This window comes from Drosophila eugracilis, unplaced genomic scaffold (assembly GCF_018153835.1).
Source record: "Drosophila eugracilis isolate 14026-0451.02 unplaced genomic scaffold, ASM1815383v1 contig_974, whole genome shotgun sequence".
In the NCBI taxonomy this organism is placed as follows: domain Eukaryota; kingdom Metazoa; phylum Arthropoda; class Insecta; order Diptera; family Drosophilidae; genus Drosophila; species Drosophila eugracilis.
Genome location: NW_024573893.1, coordinates 460589 through 480680, shown reverse-complemented (window position 1 = coordinate 480680; position 20092 = coordinate 460589). Strand labels below are relative to the sequence as shown.

Genomic DNA, 20092 nt, shown 5'->3' with positions numbered 1-20092 from the left:
GGCGTGACGGCAGCTTTTTGATGCTTGAACTGCGCTTGTTTTTCTTGCTTTTGTTGTTTTTCCTGGCGCAGACGGTTTGCATACCCATTAAAAGTTGTAGCTCAAGAGTATGTATTGTTATAGTTCGTTTATTAGTTAACATTAAACATAATTAAAAAATAGTAATGTATATAATTTTAGAATCAATTGCGATACCACATTAGAGCTTAACTACCTCTTGGTATTAATTACATTAAAGATGTAACTATCTTAAAATATGCAAGAAAAAATGTGCTTTAATTTGCACTAAGTGAGAGTAAACATAATATATAATTATTTAATTATTATCAATGTAAATTCTTTTAATTAAATATTTGTAGAATAGTTTGCTTCACTTTATTAAAAGGTATTAAAACGTCTTATCTTTTTGCCTATTTTTTCACAATTTTTGTTACGTAGAGTTTTGTTCTTTATTTTTCGGTTGCACTTTATATTTTTTTTTATAAAAATGTATATGTATAACTATACTTCAGTTGTTGTTGTTGTTGTTGGTTGCTCTCACAGAAAAAGGCGTGGCCCATGAGTGGCAAAACAATATCTTACTATCTTATTTTTTGTTGCATTCTTGCGGCGTTGATGTTGCAATAAAATGTTTTTTATTGTTTGATAAAGTTTTTCCTTACATTGTTTATATATTTTATATTATTTTTCCGCTTTGCTTGGCAAGTTTGTTATTCTTTTTGTTGTAATTTTTTTTTATGATTTGGCGCGAAAGTTGAACGTTGGTCTCTTTGTTTCTGGGTGGGGCCTAATGGATATTTTTGCTGCAAGAATTGTGAGAGTCAAGCATAAAATTATGGATTTTCAGGTGGATTAAAGTTGCACGAATGCCTTTTTCTGCGTTTTAAGTGATTCTATGGAATTTGTTAATTGGTTAATGGTTGCGCCACAGTTTGCTTTTAATGGGCTTGACTGTACTTTGTTGCAAGGTGGATTAAGTTTGGAGGGGTTTTATGCTAGCAGACAGAAAACGTTAACTTGTTTGGCTACTGGATGTTATAGTTAATATTTTGATATTAGTTGGGCCTAACAAATATAATAATAAAAGAATTTAATAATTTTCATGGTTATTTTTTATTAGTTTTAGTAATAGAAAATCTTACTGTACTAAATTTGATCTAAATCTAAGAATGTTAATAAGAGACTTATCTATTTTATGAGAGATTTTATTAGCTTGAACACTTTTAGATGATAAAGATCATATCCAAAAACTCTTTATAGGTCATATTGTAGCAACACAGTATTATTGTTATCCAACACAATGACAATTCAATTTAGATTCGAATAAACGAAATTCCTTTCTCATCAGTTGCCTTTCTCTATTGCTCTCATTTCAGATCGGCGACGACTAAATGCATCATTGAGATCACGTGAAATGATCATCGAGTGCCGCGAAGGTGTGAAAGTAAAAATCATGTGAAAAATGTGAGAAAAAGTGAGGAATGCTATGTGACAACAACCACAAATACTTGCAAACAAAAGAGCAACCGAGCAAACAACAACAACCACAACAACAACAACGAGAAAATCAAGAAAAATGATAACCTAAATAAATCAAATTGCTAGTCAGAAAAAAAGAAATAACAACAAGAAACCAGAGAGAGAGGGAAATTAAGTTAAAGAAGTGATCCGAATTTCGATCCCGAGCTCATTTTCTCTCCCCCTTGTATATCTCTACCTCTCTGCACTACGGTATTTCCCCGAATTTACAATTTTTCGGGTTTCCTTTTGCCACCGAAGAAAGCTTTCGCCAAAAAGCTGGAAAGAAAGTGCTAAGGCCGTAGTCGAGATACAAATATTATCAAAACGTGTTTGAAATTTATAACAATAAAGAAAAGCGAGTCCGAGAAGAAGGCAAATATATATTGTCTTGTCTCTGTCATTCATTATTCTCGCCCGAGGTAAGTCACATTTCTTTCGTTTTCTTTGGCAATTTGATTACACTGAAATGTGTTGAGATTGATCTATAAAAACATGGTAGTATAATATAATATATTTTATGATTTTGTGAAGTTTTTAAAAGCGTTTTGCCCAAAAGGGGTTTCCTAATTTCATACGGCACTGAGCTACACAAGCATTAAGTCATTAAATCTGTGTACTTTTTTTTGATAATCCATAAAATCTAATAAGAACTATATTTATATTAATGTTTATTATTATTTTAAACTTAACTTCTAAGCTTACAAAGCTCGAGTTATATTACCTAAAAAATAAAAAGCAAGAAATTCTTATAAAAAGATATTTTTAAATATATTTATATAAGAAAAAGAAGAAAAGCCACTTCCATTTCGGACTGTGGAAAGTTCCACTGTATCTTCGTGTGTCCACAGCTATCTCTTTCGCTTTTCGTTGTGCTTAATTTGTGTCACATTCCAATGAGGTTGAACAAGAAGAAGGAAAAGAAGAGAGTGGGGACGTTCTGGAATTTTTCCTAAGAAATGTATGCTGATTTGATTGTCAATGGGAAAATTTGTGAACTAAAAGAAGTGTGTTTCGTTTCTCTGGTCAAAGAATAAGAAAAGAGGGGGTGGGAGAAGGGGTGTAGTTCTCCCGATTCCGGATATATCATCCCCAACTCTAATATTTCACTTTGGTATTTCCGCATGGCCCAGTTCCAAATAACTCGCTAACAATAAATATTGGGTAAATTCCGGATGGAGCAAAAAATAAAACAGAGGCGTGGTTGTCCAAAGAGGATTGGGGAAAAATTCATGGTGGTGGGTGGCAGAAGGTGGTGTTAAATGGCCTCTGATTCTAAATAATGTGTAACAAATGGCGCGTCTGTCGCAACAACAACTGCAATAATAATAACTTGGCAGCGAGCAGCGACAGTTTCTAGCAACAAAAACAACTGAATCAGTGGAAAAAAATCTGGAAAACAGGAAAAAAGTTAGAAATTCTATTCGCAGTCAGGGTTGGAGAATTTCTATATACCCTATATCTTAGTGATTGTTTTGCCCAACTAAAATATTGGATTAAGTATCTGTTTTAAGGTATTTAAAATCACATTTCTTTATAAGAAATATATTTGATCGGAGGTTGTTTAACATGTTTTCACTTGGTTAATGGAACGATATATACCTTTGGATTATTTTCGAAATATATAAGGTCGATAGTTGATATTGACAGTGGCTAAAATCTAAGATAATAAATAAGTTAGTTTAAAGGTTTTTATTAGGGAAATAAAAATAAAGTTGACTGGAAATTTCTGTTTCCAAGAGTAATCTATTTTAAAGACTATCCTGAGTTTCTATTATAAGTTGGGAGTATAGGTACAAGGCAGAGTATAATCTCCACCAGACGGGATCGAAGTATAGTGCAGACCTCCAGACCGGACCCAGAAGGGGGGTTAGAGGAAGTAAGGAGGTAGGGGTGGGGGAAGAGATGGAGGCAACCGACCGCATCAGCAGAAGTAGAAGTAGCAGCAGTCGCTCAATTGCACACTCACCGTCTGGGCATTTTCACAGTTTTGGAGCAGACACACTCGCACACATGGGAACCACTCTTGAGACGACGGTTGACGCCTCGAAGTGTAGTAGTAGTAGCAGTAGGGAGGGGGAAGGGGGATCTTGAGGCGGGGATCTATTAGTGTGTGGCAGGCAGCATGTGGCATGCGGTATGCCATTGCAATTGCACAAACATTTCTATATTGCTCTAATGTATATCTCCACGCCTCGTGGCTGTCGCTGTCTCATTGTATTTGTGTTTTTTTTTTAAGTTTTTATTTTTATTTTGCGGTTGAAGCGAGTCGAGGCCGGAAATAGTTTCAATTGGAAAGGCAGGCAACCTGGCCGAAAGATCTGCTGGCTCTGGTCACTGATAAAGCCATAAGTGGCCCCCATTCATGCGAATGCGGCTGAAAAAAGCAGATTACAATGAACTCATTTGTGTTCAATGGACAGGAAGAAATGAAAAATTAAGAAAATTTGTATAATTATAAATGTTTACAATGGAAATTTATAACAAATATATATTAGAATAAAGGATGTTAATATATCTACAGTTACAAAACGAAAAATTACCTGAAAAGTGACTTACTTTTTCATCATTAACAGTTTACAGGTTTGTAATTGGATCTTTAATATTGTTTCTGGCATTAAAAACAATAGTAAAATTGATATATTTTCTTGTCTTTAAGTGGTATTTGGTATTTAAGTGTCCTTGTTTTGAAATCCAATCTATTTAACTACTTAAACTTAAAAGAATTTGAATTCCCAAATAGCTCAGGAGATTTACATCCCAACTATAATTCTTAGAGAAACATTTACGAGTTCGTGTCTTGGCTTTAAGGTAATCGTTTAGATTTTCCCACCTGCAGAAAATCAAACCATTTTATTTACCGTTGTTAATATAATAAAATCACTCCCTAAGAGCCTCACGCCTTCGGAGTATATCCTTTTTTACTGTCAGTTTACGACTTTAGTTTCGCCTTCTTCGCCATTTAGTCGGGAATTATGTGTGGCCATCGGATTTTTTCCCAGGCTCCCGGGGGAAGCCTTTTAATGAGCTAAGGAGGTAACCCAGCATCTCCTCTGGGTCTCCCATATCCATTGCAGTTTGTGTTTTTTTTTTTTTTCATGTTCATGTTCCTCCTTGGGCTTGTTTTGTTTCGTTTTGGGACTTTAATGGCCAACTGGTTGCGGTGAGCACGTGTTGCCTGTCAGTCATCCATCCATCCATCCAGCCAGCCCGTGTATTCAGTCAGCCAGTCAGTCAGTCATTCAGTCACAGACGTTGATTGAGATAGCAGACTGGTTCCATGGGAAGAAACAACCAAAGGGTCTATGAGGGGGCGTCTTCAGGTCTCAGAAAATCTCAGAATCTCACGAGACTCTGGCACAGAGTCACAAAGTCTCGGTGGCTCTTCGATTTTGGGGCGTGCCCCTTGTTTTCGTTACCATTTACCATTCTCCTCCACAGACGCGCACATTCTGTCAGTTGCTCAATTAGACGCACTTCCGCTGCATTTCCCTTCGCTTTTCCTCACCCCACTCGCTTTATTTCTATATTTATTTCCGTTTTGTGCGTGTGATTGATGGTCGACTGCTGGGCAATGATGTAACCAGAAATTAAAACGGAAATGAATATGAAAACGAGACGGGAATATATGCGGCGACGGTCAGGAATAATGTCGCCGATTAAGATTGGGGCAATAAAAAAATTCATAAAAATAAATAAAGAAAACTAAGTGTTAGGTTTTAAAAGATCTGCTGCTATATGGTGTACATTTATCGCCAAGGGGCTTTATAGTTTGAAGTTTGAAAAAAGGAAACTATAAGTTCCAAAAGTTTCCTTTCTAAATCTATAATGATGTCTTGTACCTTGATTAACGCCCAAGTTATGGGAGACTAATTTATAGTCTTAAATAATGGTTTTCTAAAATGTTTTCAAGACAAAGAAAATGCCAAACTTTTCTCGTTGTGGATTTGTTTTTCGGAGTACCCACTGTGTTCCTTTTAATGCGCTTTTGTCCGGAGACAGTTAACATGCCGTGCCATTTTCACTTCCCCAAAGGCACTTTCCCTTCCCCCATCCCTTTCCCATCTTAACTAAATTTTCTCTCTCTTTCGCCGGCGTTGTTGTTGTGTCCAATAAACTAGTAGCAACAGCTGCAGCCGCAGACGACAATCGAAATGCGAAGGGTGTAAAGTGGCGCTGCCACATTCCAATGTCTGTAGCTGTTGTTTCTCTTCCTTTTTGTTGTCAAGAATGCCGGAGATGGAGATGGGAGATGGGCGATGGGCGATGGGCGATGGGAGAAGAAGCAAACGAAGATGAAAATGAAGATGAAGATGAAGTCGATGGAGCAGCAGCAGCAGCAGCATCAGCAGCAGCCGAAGCAGCATTAATCGTGGCATCATCTCATCGACACTCTCCATGTAAAAATCACGTTTCAAGTTATGTGAACGGCGCGTGAATGAGTCGAAGTCCAGAGTTCGAATTGCGTTCGAAAGAGATGGCCAGATGGCGACAGAAAGAGATAGGAACACCAATGGTCGTCTGCGAATGCGATCGAGCTGAAAATGCAGACTTAATTCGCCGGCAAAGAGACAGAGAGAGAGAGAGAGAAAAGAGAATTTTCTCGATTTGTCCCGGAATGTAAGCTTTCGTTACCAGAATTAACTTCATTTCGCTTGGAATTTGAGTCTTTTGATTGCAGTGAGATCGCTTTGCCTTTAATGATCACATTTTTTATTGCTTTTCAATTGGTTTTGCTTACTTGGTTTAAAGTTATATGTTTTTTATAAGTTATTACTGTGTAAGCAAGTGAAAATCATAAAAAGGATAATATAATTTTAAATGGTTTTTAGCATCAAATGATTTGTATATTAATGTTCTTTAAGAATAGATTATTCATTAAAAAATTATTTATTCATTTATTTGATAAGTATTTAAGTTTAAAACCATCTTTCATTTGGTTTTTTGTTGTTTTTAATAGTTTGGAATTCCAACTAGAGTGAACCTTTCTTTTAGCTTTTCTTTGTTTTAACTTGTAGTTGACTTAACTATTACTTACCCTTTTTTTTGTTGTTTTAAAAATGTAATATAAATAACACCAAAGTATGCCATCATAATCAAAGATCAATAAAGAATCGATACATTGTTGATGAAAACCAGTATTCTATTAACAAACCTCGACAGATCATTTAGAACCATATAATTGACGTTTATTCTCGATCAATAAAAAATAAGCAATTTGAAAGAGATAGCTTTTCGGGCAATAAGGACAGCAAGCATTGAATAATTTGTGTGCCCCTTGAAGAGTTATAAATGACAGATAATGCCATAAATAAGCGTACTCCATCTGTCATTTAATTTATTTCCTTTTTTTTTGGTTGTATAAATGATCGGCGGCAACCCCTTCAATGACAATTTGTTGCCGCCTTTCGCCTGTCCCAACTCCTTTTCATTAAAACCAAGTTTAATGGCCATCAATTAATTTCCCAAACCAGCAGACAAAGGCGGTAAAGAGAGGGGCAGGAGGAGAGTGTCAGACTTTATGTGTGTCATTAGGGTGCATTTTGAGTTATGCACCTAAAAATAAAAGAGCACACGAAATACAGAAACCGAGAGACTTATGGGTATAAAACATTTCCGCATTCCATAATGGGGAGTCAGCAAAACAAACAGACAAAAAAGACAGGCGCATGCGCAACGGTTGCTAATGAAGGGGACAGCCAGAGGGGTTAGAAAAAGAGAGAGAGAGATGAGGGAAAGGAAGGGAGGTAAAGACCTCGACCCACACTCGTGTGGCGCCCATAAAAACGTCATCGTTGCACATAAAAGCCGACAGCAAACAATGCAGCTTGCCATTTGGCCGCCGCCGTAATAGTTTTTTAATTGCTCATAAAAGTCGTCAAAGTTCCCCGGCCTCTCTTCTTGCCTCCCAAAATACATAAATGTATACATATACATACCACAAACATAACCCGTACAAGGTAAAGTCTGTTGTCCGTTTGGGCCCATTAATCACTTGGAGTGGAGGCTGCGGAAAATAACGCCACCAGGTAAAGCCAGAAAACCGTTAAGCGTATGCAACAAGATCGCCGCCGACTGTCTGCTGCCCCTGCCTTGCCCTGCCCTGCCTTTTGCGCCCCTGCTTCTTGAGATCTTAACATATGCGCATATTCTCCAAGTCTCTCACTTTTTATATGTACATATGTACGATTGTATGTAAGTATGTACGGGTATGTATGTATATATGTATGTAGGAGTGAGTGCTTGTGCAGAGGAAACGGAGAAACGATCTTGCTATTGACATTGACCAATGTCATTGGGGAGGCTGTGGGGGTAGAGAGGGGTTGCTAGTGGCAACTAGGATAAATAGTATATCGTTTTGATACTCTGAAAGTGAGTTTAATAAAGAAATAATCCTATTTAATAGTATTTAAAATCTAAATTATATATCTTTATAACCAATAGATAGTTTTTCTCACCAAAATGTACTTTTAATATCTTGTAAATCACAATACCCTCTGAAAGCGTAAAAGAAACATGTTTGTTACCCCTTCATCTGCATCATCTTTCTATGGGATTTTTCTCTGAGGCGTAACTATAGCTTACTTTAGCTTAGTTAGTCAAGTTAGTGGTTTATATACAAGGACTTATACTCCTAACTCCAAACTTAATCTATTTAAAGAAAATTCATGTTTTACGCAATAAAACTAGGAAACAGACTATTTTAAAAAGTTTCCTGTGGATTACTAAGGATTAAGGGTTTCCCTCTCCTAATTTTAGGTACAATCTTACCTAGTATGGTAATATCTAAGCATCTAGTAGTGCAGTTGGATATATTGTATTTGATATAGCCGTCGTGATTATCGGATAATGGTCAACACATGCGCATAATGACCTGGCTGCTTGTGTAGTTGCTATTTAACTTTTTCCCCTCTCCAACGGACAAAAAAGGGGTAGATCAAAGCAGCGGGAGGGCGTTTTTATGCCTGGGAGTTTAGATTGGAATGTTGTTTATTGCATTTTTCAGCTAAATGTCGCTGAGACGTTGTTGTCGTCGCCTCCCATTGAAAAATATCATACTAGAGGCACACAGATACTATGCATAATGACTGTGATTTTGTGCCATATGCGACAATGTGTGTGTGTATTGGTATTGGCATTTGGAAAGTTAGTTGCTGGTCTCTCGGTTGGCCGCTTTTTATAGCCCACAATCTGCAGGCAGCGCTTTGAGTCATTGTGCCCGTTTCTGGATTTGACATTGCAGCTTTTTGCATTTTCATGCATCCGGGATACTATGATGATGATAGTCTTGCTGATGATGATGTGATGGCGATTACCATGGCCATTACACACTATATATGCAGTAATGATGATGTCGGGGCTTGGGTTCCCGAGGTGCGTGTATGCTATTGGAATCTAATGGACCGGCATGTTTGGAATGTCGTTTAGTGATTTATATTGGACTAGAACTAAAGTGTTTTTATGGAAATTTTCATTGTTTAAGGAAAATTTTGCCTAAAATCTCAAATCATGTCAAAAAGTTTGTGATTAAAAATTAGTTCTCAGAGATATATTTCCTATCATAAACTTACTTTTAATCCCCAATAGCATTAGGCTATTTTGATAGAATGGTTTTTTTATTTATTTCCAAAAGTTTTTCCTCAATTTCCTTGGCCAAACTTTAAGCCAATTTGCAAATTGAGTCTTGTGTGCTTTTGTTGCCAATCAAGAGGCATTTCGCCAAATGTGCAGACACAAAGAAAACGTGGCCCAAATGGTGGTCCCATGACCAAAAATACAAAAATACTCGTACTCGTACTCGTAAAATTCATTGAGTCTGCACTATATACTCGTACAGATGGATGTAAAGATGTATATAGAATGCAATTACAATTACAAATTGAAATGCACAACAGATGACGCCGTTGTAGCAGCGACGACGCCGTCGGGGTCGTCTCGAAATGTATATATATATCTATGCATATAGTATATACATATATACTATTGTTTTTTTTGGCTTGGGATTTCATCTGACGAAATTCAGAGTGGCATAGGTGAGAAGGTAATGGTGGGGGCGGAACGGGAGGATGACATCCCACTCATGACGACGACTCACGAGACACACAAAGTTAGAGCAAAGCTATTCTGATTCTGCCTTATTGTCTCATTGTTGACGTCGCTGATGTTGTTCCCAGCCTTTTGGCGGTTTCTCTCTAGTTTTTGGGGGTATTACAAATATTTGAAAAAGATTTTAAAAACTGTCAAGTGTTTCTTAAGTTAAATAATCCTGTTTATGTTGTGAATCTGAAACTACATTAAGATTGATAATCATTTTAGATAATATTTGAAATGAAAATGTTTAACTATTTACATGTAATATAGTATAAAAATATCGACTTATATCTAAAAAATTTGAAATTTATTTTAATTTTATTGAAAAATTAAAAGGATTTAAATAATTTTCATATTGGTTCTTGACAATGTTAATATTTTTAACAGCATTCTAAACTATTTCGTATTATAACCAATTATGTTTTCTTACTTTTAACTGAAAACTTCAAACAGAAATTATTAAATTGATCATAAAATTATTTTTTTAATATTTAAAATTAACTTATATTCATTAACTGCACATATTCATTTAATTTCAAATATTAAAATATAATTTCAAAATAATTTAAGGGTATTTAAAGTTTCATTTCCCTCCCCACTTCCTTGTTTTTCATTTCGCATTCAACCGAGCGCTAATTTTTTTCACTTTTCTACTGCACTTGAGTGGGCGTCATAACCGCCCACTTTCCATTCCGTCTTCCGACACTCCACACCCTTGTCCTCGTCCCCTTCTTAAAAGTTTTTGTCTCAGGGGCGTAGGAAAATGTTTTTAATTACAATCATTAGAATGAAATTGATCGTGAACTGCAACACGAAAATTAAATTAAGAAAATGCAGACGTGCAGAGACCACAAACTGCACCTTTAGAGCACGTCCAACCCTCCGAATTCTTCCCCTCCCCACCCACTGCAATTTCATTGGGGGGATGTGTTGCGTCGGTTGTCTCGTGTTATTTATTTTATAGAAATGCATTTTGCTATTTTTAATTTTCTCTTTCGATTCCACACCCCGGCAAATGCGTTTTAAAAATAAACGAAAATTGAAATTATCTTTTCGTTTTTGCTGGTTGCTGGGGGGAGACCAAAGTCCTTGGGGGAGCCGGATAGTGCTACCCCATTAAAAGAGGGACAGAGCAGATTTTCAAGAAGGGGAGGAAAAGCAGGGCAAAGGTGAAAGGACTTTAAAGTCATTGTAACACGATGGAGGAAATGTGTTGTCTGTGTCGTCTTCAACGGAAATTTCCGAGATCTGCGTTCTTCATTTGGAATTCTTAATTGCCTTAAGGTGACTCACGTGAAGACTCAATCTTATGGAATCTTTCGGAGACATGTGACTAATCGGAATATTGAGATAGTCTGAATTAAAAACAGCTCGATTGATCTCGGTTTGGAGGAAAATGACATCAGTGGCTTACTGACTAAAAGCGAGCTTTATAGCAAGTTCCCAAATGATCAAGATTAACGAAGGCATACATTTGTTGGAGTAAAATAGATATTAAGATTGAAGTAACTTAATACTTCTTACAAGACTTTTCCCATTATCTTTTCCATGAGAATTATGATTGCCAACCCTTATTTATGATAATTTCCTACCCTTTCCCTTTTACAACACGGTAATCCAATCTAGACCTTGTCAAAATGTTCATCACCAAAGAGACTATTTTCCCTTTTCCATTTGGCATAAACAAGTTTGTTCTTTGTAAGAACCCATTTACATTTATTTATTTAGGTGGCAAGGGGGAGTAGACAACACCACCCTTGGACCCCGAAGGCAACCCCTTGGCAACAACAACCCGATCCATTCCGATCCCAAATCCAACCCGTCTACACGGATCTTGTGATCTGTCATTACAAGCGAACGAAACGAAACGAAAAAGCATGAGACGGACGAGACTGTGTGTTGTTTACGTTTTATGTAGATTTATTTTTGCCTTGCAACTTAAACGCACAGACATTTAAATTTAGCCGCGGCGATCATCTAATGGCCTCGTCCGCACACAAAAGCAACCCATCCCGCCACTCACCTCTCCGCCCAGCGGTACGGTACTCGGAGATCTGATGCTAAAGCTGATCTGTTGGTCCGCTGTGAGACTGCGGCATGGCGTGGTGTGATGATGGGCTGGTGTCTGATCGTCTGCCCTGCAATTTTCACACTCGAAAAAATCTGTACTATTAGTGGTATTAAATGCCCTAAGATTATGTATAGTTTCCGGATTTAAAGTGTTGCTTATCAGCTGTGATCTTAAAGTTTTTGAAAGTTTAAAATTAGCATTCTATTTTATGGTTTTTTTTTAAATCTTGTTAAATAATCGTAGCTTAATTGCTTTTTCGAATCTTTTTTGATATCTCTAGATTTTTTTAATTTCTACCATCTTTTAAAAACTTTTATTTCAAAGTGTATAGAATCGGATGAGCTAAGGCCGGCTGCCATGTATCGCCTTGCCTTGTCCGTCCGTCGGACTGTCCGTCCGTCCGTTTGTCTGCTGTCTCTGTCTCCGTCTCTATCTCTATCTCTGTCTCAGTGTCACCCGACTGTCTCGCCAAAATGCCATCGTTGCAATCGCTGTGGCGCTCTTTTAGCTGTTGTTGTTGTCTCCGACTCTTGATGTGGCATAAAAAGTGTGATCGATGTAAATCTTGTGGCTCAGCTGTCGCCAGCATTTGCTTCTTCCCTTGCTTGATCTTCGGCGTTTTATTTTTATAGGAAATAGGGAATTGTAAGAGGAGGAAGGAGCGGGACGACGACATCCCATTGAACCCACCACATCACACCTCAATTCACCACACCACTCCAACCCCAGGGACTAGCTCCATCTCCATCTCACTCTAATCTGATTTGTGGGATCGAACAACTGTAAATCCGGGCTTTGGGCACGCTCCTCTACTCTCTCTCTCTCTCCTTTCTCCACCTCCGCCATTCATCACGGATTCTACGGATTGTTCGGCTTCTTTTTGCGGTTGACTTATGTGTGTATGTGAGTGCGTGCGTGTGTTTTTTGTTTTTGTGCGTGCTCTTTGGCGTATTGAGCTACTTTACGGATTTGGCTTTGTTATCGATAGGTTTGTCTGGGCAACCCCTAAGATTGTTTCGAAACAAAAGCAAGGAATAACTTTAAAATGGAATATAGGACTTAAGTTCTGAGTTAAATACATATTTTTTTTTGGTATAAATATATATTTATATATATTATTAATATGAAATAAGCAACAAATTTTTGTTAGTAAAAACGTTATTCAATTCAAAGCATTTCAATTTAAAAATCTCATAAAAACTTAACATGTTTATAAACAATTGTCTTTTAGATATGTTTTCTATTTTTACTCGTTTCGATTTTAATCTTGCTTTTTATTTCCTTATTTTTATTACCTTTATTGTAGTTCTTTGTTGTATGTATGTATATTCTCCCCTCTGTTGTTCTTATTCTAGACTCTTCTAGTCGCTTCTTTATTTTTTGTCTCTCGTTCTCATTTTATATTTCTATTTTTTTTCTAGTGTTTCTTGTTGTTGTTTGTGCTTTTGTTGTTGCTTTCCTATTTGTTTATTCAATTCCGGCGCTGATACCGCTGTTTTTGTCGTTGTTTTTGCTATTACGTATTGTAAAATTGAAAGCGTCTTCGGTGTTGTTTTTTGTCTGACCGCTGCCTATTTGTTGTCTAATTTATTGCTATTTCTACGTCGCTGTCCCCAGATTGAAAAACAAATTACCATAAATGTCATTTTGTAATTGTAATGCATTAATTGTAATACAAATATTGTTGTAACGCTGTAACACAGCGTTAAAAAACAGCCATAAAATTGAGAGATTACACTCTGCTCGCGCTCTTCCTACAAAACAAAGTAATCAGAGAAATCTCAACTGCAGTGCTAGCATCTTCTCGATAGATAGAGAATAGTTGAGAGTTGTCGTTGGGGATCGTGAGAATAAACCATAAAATCATCTCTGTATAAGAATGAGAGTGAGGCTTTGGAGCAATTGTCTTGCAAAGTATCTTTTATATATGATACATATATTAAATTCACATCTTATTAAAATGCTAAATTGATTGTAGTATAGATTTCTTAGAAAGCTTGGCAAACAATTCTTGGCTAGTCATAAATATTTAACATTTGAGACACTTTCTGAGAAAATTTTCTGAACCATAAACATATGTATAGTTTCTAAGAAACACTTGAACTAATTAAGGTGGGAAATCTAAATATTATAGTTTTGAACTTCCTTAATTAAGCTAAGTAGCTTTAAAAGGCAAAGTGTTATGTTTGATCATATTGATGTTTTCAAAACTAGAATTTAATTTTTGTTAAGAGGTATTATATATCATAACCAAAAAGGACTTAGAAATATTATATATATTACTAACTAATGAAGGCAATTAAAACTTGTATTTATTAACGAAAGTTATGGAAAATACCTAAGTTTTATTTCTGTTTTGTAACAGATTTGTTTCATAATTGGATTGCAATATTTTACTTCTTAGTTTTGACAAGGTCTTCATTTTTATTAATTGTATTTTACTTTTTATTGGAATATTTATCTTTTAGTGGTTTTTGAGCGACTGCGTTCATTAGGTTTACGTCTGTCTGTCTGCTTCGTACCGAAACGAGGTTTTTTTGTTGTTTGTCTGGTTGTTTTTAGTATCTTAGCCGTTGCTGTTGTATCTCTAGTTTCTTGTTGTTTTTGCCTGGAAGTGGAGCTTTGAGAATCGAGATTTTAGCAGCGAGGAGAGGCTTAGATGGAAATGGAAACTGGCGCTGTTTGGTTAGCTATTTCAAAACCGCTCTCGTTTCATTGTTGTTAGTATTATTATTATTATTGTTGTTGTTGTTGTTGTCGTTCCTTTTGGCATGAGCAAGACATAATAAAAGCAGTGAAAGAGAGATAGAGAGAGAGGCAAAGCAGAAGTGGAAGAAAAAAAAACAATATTGTGTCTTGTTTATTGCTTTATTTGCGGCGTTTTGCTCTTGATTAGGTTCTTTTGTGCCTCGCACTTTGCTTTTGTAGTTCTCCTCGTCATTCCAGTGGTTTCTGCTGCTGCTGCTGCTGTTGTTGTAGTTATTGTTGTTGCTTTTGCCGCTGGCGCTTTGGTTTGTTTGGATGTGTAAATGTATCTATGTTTGTAGCATTGGCGAGCGGGCATAAGGTAAATGTGAAAACAATTTAAGCGGAACTTAATAGCTAAACAACTATTTTAACTTGGCTCTGTTGTTGTTTTGTTGTTGTTGTAGTTGTGTTGTTGTTGTTGTTGTTGTATTTTTCAGACGCTTGTAAAAATATATTGCGTTCTATTTTATGCTCAAGAGGCCTGCTGCGTTTTCCCTAGCTTGCAATACAGTGGAAATTTTGTAAATGGCATTGTAAAAAGTTAACCAAAATATCAACTGCTACTAAAGGTGTTTGAAATATATTGCACTTATCGTTTGCATTATCAATTTTATACATATTTTAAAGTGGATTTTTATTTATTTATTTACAACTTCTATAATATTAAGTTACTTATGTATTTTATTATTAGATTAACCTTTTAAAAATTAACCTATTTAAGAGAAAATGGAAGTTAACTAATATAAACATTTCAGGGAGCTTTTAAAGTTCTAAATTATTAGTATCTTAATAACTTTAATAGGATAATCTTTTCTAATGAGTTTCTCCTGTATAGTCTTTGTCGTTTTTGGTTTTCCGTTTGTTTTTCTTCTCTTTTGTTTTGTCATGCACTTTTTCCCCAAGCTCAGACAATTGCGTCGTGCATCGCGCCTTTTTGGCGCCCCACACAGACAAAGACCAACCATCACATGCCTGCAAAACATACATACATATATGTACATAACATACAAACATAGGCAGGCAGGCATTTCCGTTACGCTGTCGAAATCAAATCAAATTAATTCATTAAGCCAAATAAATGTTTAATAAATCATAACAAGAAAACAAAACAAAAACCGAGATGCGAGATGTGAGTGGCAAAGGCGAGGCGAGACGCAAAGAAAACTCAAGCGAAAATCAGTCTGGCGCCTATTTTATGAACGGTTCAATAGCAAATGTCAAAATTGACAAGCGGCGAGCAGAAAAAAATCATGCATACGCATACATACACACAAACATAGAAAAATAAAAGAGATGAGGGGACGCACGAGCGAGAATCTCAACTGATAAGATGTAAGAACAACAAATTTTGTCGGGGTCGGAGAAAGAGGGGAATCTTTTTTTTTTCGGACAACCATTGCTTGTTATTAATTAGCTTGACTTGTGTGACTGGCCCCGTCAAAGTTCTGATTTAGCTCGAAAGATATAGCCAAGACCTCCCGACAGATGGCAATAAATGAATGGGCTGGAAAAAGTGGAATTGAAGGGAGTGAGGGAGGTAGTAGGGGTTGGTTATATTATTATTGTTGTGTTCCCATTTCCATTTCCGAAAAAGGGAAAAATATATTCATTCACAGGAAAGCTGAAAAGTGGGAGAATATTTGTGAAGTGACCGTAGAGCGATAAGGTGGCTGATAAGGTAAACAAATATAGCCCGTATTTACCCTCTGGCAATAGGTAAATAAAGCTAAACTTCTCTAAGTGGAAGGTTGATTTTATAATATAGTTACATTATATTAGAAAAAAAAGATTAATTTTGTTGTTAATCGGAAGAAAAAGTTTAATGAAATCATTCGTAATGCTAGAAACTAAGACTTTACTATGAATCTTTTAAAGGTTTAAATAATATGTAATATTTGTTAATTTTTCTTATAATTTGGTTAATAATAAAATGACTTATATGTTAATAAATAAGGCTTATGAGTAAATAAAAAAGTACAGATTTTCGTAGTACTTTTGTTTTTATAGATTTAATAACAAACAACCAAATAATTTCATATTTCTTATTATAACTTAAAATGAAGTTAAAAATTTATACTATAAGAAATCCCTGTTAGCCAAGTTCCACTGTAGGTAATTTCATTTACTTGAATTTCTTGGTAAACGTGGGGGAAATTGGGGTCTCTGGCTGTGAATGAAATCGAATTCAATAAGTACGCGTACACATTTACTCTACTCACGACCGCCTTTCATGTGCTCGCATGTGTTAGTATGTGTCTGTGTGAAATTCATTGATAACTTAAAAATGCCAAATCAAACAACTCACACAAGCTCACACTCTCACTCACACTCACACTCACACTCCAGCGTGCACACAGAGAAAAAACCTTGTGCAATGCATTCCATCAAAAATAATTGGGCAATGGAGGAGAGCGGAACGTATCATAAATAATAAAAGCAAGCAAATAAAAGCGTTGGCCAACCTACAAAAAACAAAAAAAAACAAAACCACACACACGAAAAAACATGGTACGGGAGGGGAAAATCCCCTGTCGAGATTAGAGAGGAAAGCTTATCAAATCGGAATTTATATGAAATGTTATTTCTGTTATTGCCGCTGACAATTATTGTTGTTTACTCACTTGCATTCCACACACTCAGTCGCACACACACACACTTGTACATATACGTATAACGGGCGTCCGGGCACTTGAAAATGTCATTACACACAGAGAAAAAAAGGCGCGCGCTAAAAATTTCATTCACTTGATTCACGCTGCTTGTTTTTGTTGTTGTTGTTGCGGTTGCTATTTACGCCACTGCATTCATTCACACATACGCCGCTTGGGAGCGTGAGAGCGAGAAGGACAGAGGCAAAAAGAGAGGGAGCAGCCAAGAGATTGGGTGAGCAAGCAGTGCAAGTACCATGGGATCGACAGTTGTTGCTTTTCGTGCCTTTCATTCAATAAAAAACACAGCACACGCACACATTTACGTTTACAAACTTGTATCCAAACACAGTTTAGGTGAAGAAAATAGTAGTTAAGGAAGTAAAAACTTTTCAATTTCGTTTCATTAAAAAATTTTAAAGATATTTTGAATGGAAACCTTATCTTAAGTTTTCTATGTTTTGAAACTTAATCTTAAAAGAATTTAAAACCTTTTGCTAAAACCTACTGCTTATTCCACCATAGCTGTTGAAATGTATCCCATTTTGCATTTAACACTTTGATAAACAACTAAACCACAAAAATGTTGTATAAACCCAAGCGGATTTCAACTTGGACACGACCGCAAGTCAATAATATATAAAGAAAAGAGAAGAAATAAAACCAGCCTGAAAAGGATCTTTCGAGTCTTATCTGACCGGAACTGGGCAGCTCAAGGTCTTTAAAAAGTTTGCTCTCTAACCAGGAATTGCTTTGGCTACCATAATTAATCATTTAATCATTTAATCATTATTGGAAATGCGGTGGTATTACCCAAGCTTTAATTACTCAACATTATGAAAGACGAGACACATTTCACACGATTCAATTGAAAGGCAAAACTGGTTTTTGTATTTGATAATTTGAAGTGGTTTACAGATTTTAATTAAAGTTAATTAATGTCGATTATGGTTTGTAGGTTGCGCATAATCTGTAAAGTTTATGCGAAGAAAGGGAAAAGATAGTAAATAGAAATAAAAGATATTATGAGATTTTTATATACTTTGATGGAGATATAAGAAAGATATAAATATTATTAATAACTAAAAGTTATTTCATATCTGTATGTATAAGCAAACATCTATCTATATTTACTTAAAGGCTTAGATATTTATTTATGGCCTTTCATAATAACATAAACTATTTCTGCAGGCTGGCAAAATCAGGCGGGAGCGATATAACAATAACAAACAGCAACCGCAACTTGTGCCGAATTCCAATGAAAATACTATGTAAACAAAGTTGGGTTGACAGAGATTATAGGCGAACAGTATACGGTCTTTAACCATGTTTACGGCCCAGTATCAAAGACCCTGTCAGAGCATAAAGACTGCAATTGATTGTATGGCAAAGTGTTTACACAAATAGGACACTCATCAATATTTGGCTTATTGCACATATCGTCTTGCATGTGCATGTGCATGTGGCACATATTCATGTCATTCTCACGTACTGATACTGAATCTGGAATATAAGTCTATATATGTATGTATGTATATATCAGGCGCCAGCTTTATTTTTGCGATGCGGAAACCAACATTGACACTCTTAGAATCTAATCAAATTGCGAGAGCTATAAAAATAGATTATGAGTATTAGATTTGTTAATATATGGGTATTATTGTTTAAAATAGAACATAGTTTCGATCTGGTTCTATATAAAAATCTTTTAAATGACAAATTTAAATAAAGTAGTAATCTTGGGGAGGTTTTTAACTTGCAGGATCTTAAAAATATGATTTTCATCTTAGTTATTAATCGGAATATATTGGGATAGCTAATTGATGCCACAAAAAATAAATGAAAATTCATTTTCCTTTCATCTTAAGGCAAATTACAAATAGTTCCTACTTTAATTTCATAACTGGGAATCGCTTATTCGATCAATCACAAAAGCTCAACTTGTTTTCTTGTTGTTTGTGGTAGCTTTTCCAAGAATTCTCTGTAAGCTATTCGCACAAAACAACAACAGAAAATAACGTTAAAAAAAAAGAATGGCTAACCAAATAAAAAATGGGTCAACTGGGAAGCAAACATAACAGGAAGTGCCATATAAATTGCTCATTCCGCGTAGTACTTCGACAATATTTGCGATTGGCAAACAGGAACTCGAAATGGGGAATGAAAGGGATCGTCTGTGAAGGCTTTTCCAATGACGTTCGTATAATTTATTGACACAATGTGCAATAATGTTGCAAACAGCACTTGCAGACCAACTGTTGTTCACCTGACAGATAGATCAGTAGGGGGAAGACTTTGAAGTGTAAATATCAGTCAAGGGCAGAACCTTGGGAAGTTATGATATGAGGGGGTTTGATCCCCTTGTAAATTCGTTTGGATGTTTATCTTGTATTATTAGTAAGAATTTCTGATGACTTTATTAATATATATATTTAACTAATTTATGTTTTTATTTGTGTTACTTTCAGGTTTTCTGTGTGCAAAGAATAATCAACAATCTCACAAGCGAAGTGTCCAAAACTAAAAGGTATGCAGACTTTTTTCAAATACAACTAATTTCCCTGATAGTGTGCCACTTTCAAGATATGCTTTCCTTTTTCATAAAGATCAATCTTTGTTAATTGCTTTCCTGGAATTCTAATTTTAGCCACTGATTTGTTTGTATGAACTTTGTTCGTATCATTAATTTTAGTAGAACAATTGCACTAGTAATGTTCGCCCTTATCTTGTTATTGTTATTGTGAAATTCAATGCCTGCCGATCGACTGACTGACTAACTTGACTGACTGAATAATAATTCATTGAATAAACACAGACAGAAAAGGGGTAGAGGGTGTGCTGTAGCTAGCACTCGACAATGCAACTGTAAAAATAACAACATCACGTCAAGGATCGCCCCCTAATCATCGTCTTTGATATGGACGATGACGTGTGCAAAGTGTATTCTGATAAAAAAAAAAAAAAAGAAAAGGGAATGAGGCAGGCAGTCAGGCAGCCCGGAAAATGTGCAATAAAC

General features: G+C 35.9%; 1 protein-coding gene across 1 annotated transcript in view; it reads left to right on the top strand.

The window, feature by feature from the left end:
- LOC108115131 (insulin-like receptor) overlaps positions 1 to 20092 on the top strand; it is a 54918-nt gene that overhangs the window by 13646 nt on the left and 21180 nt on the right. Inside the window, exons 2-3 of the mRNA XM_017226409.2 lie at positions 1377 to 1940; positions 19545 to 19603. The gene's annotated coding sequence lies outside the window, so the exon portion shown is untranslated. The remainder of the gene's footprint in view (positions 1 to 1376; positions 1941 to 19544; positions 19604 to 20092) is intronic.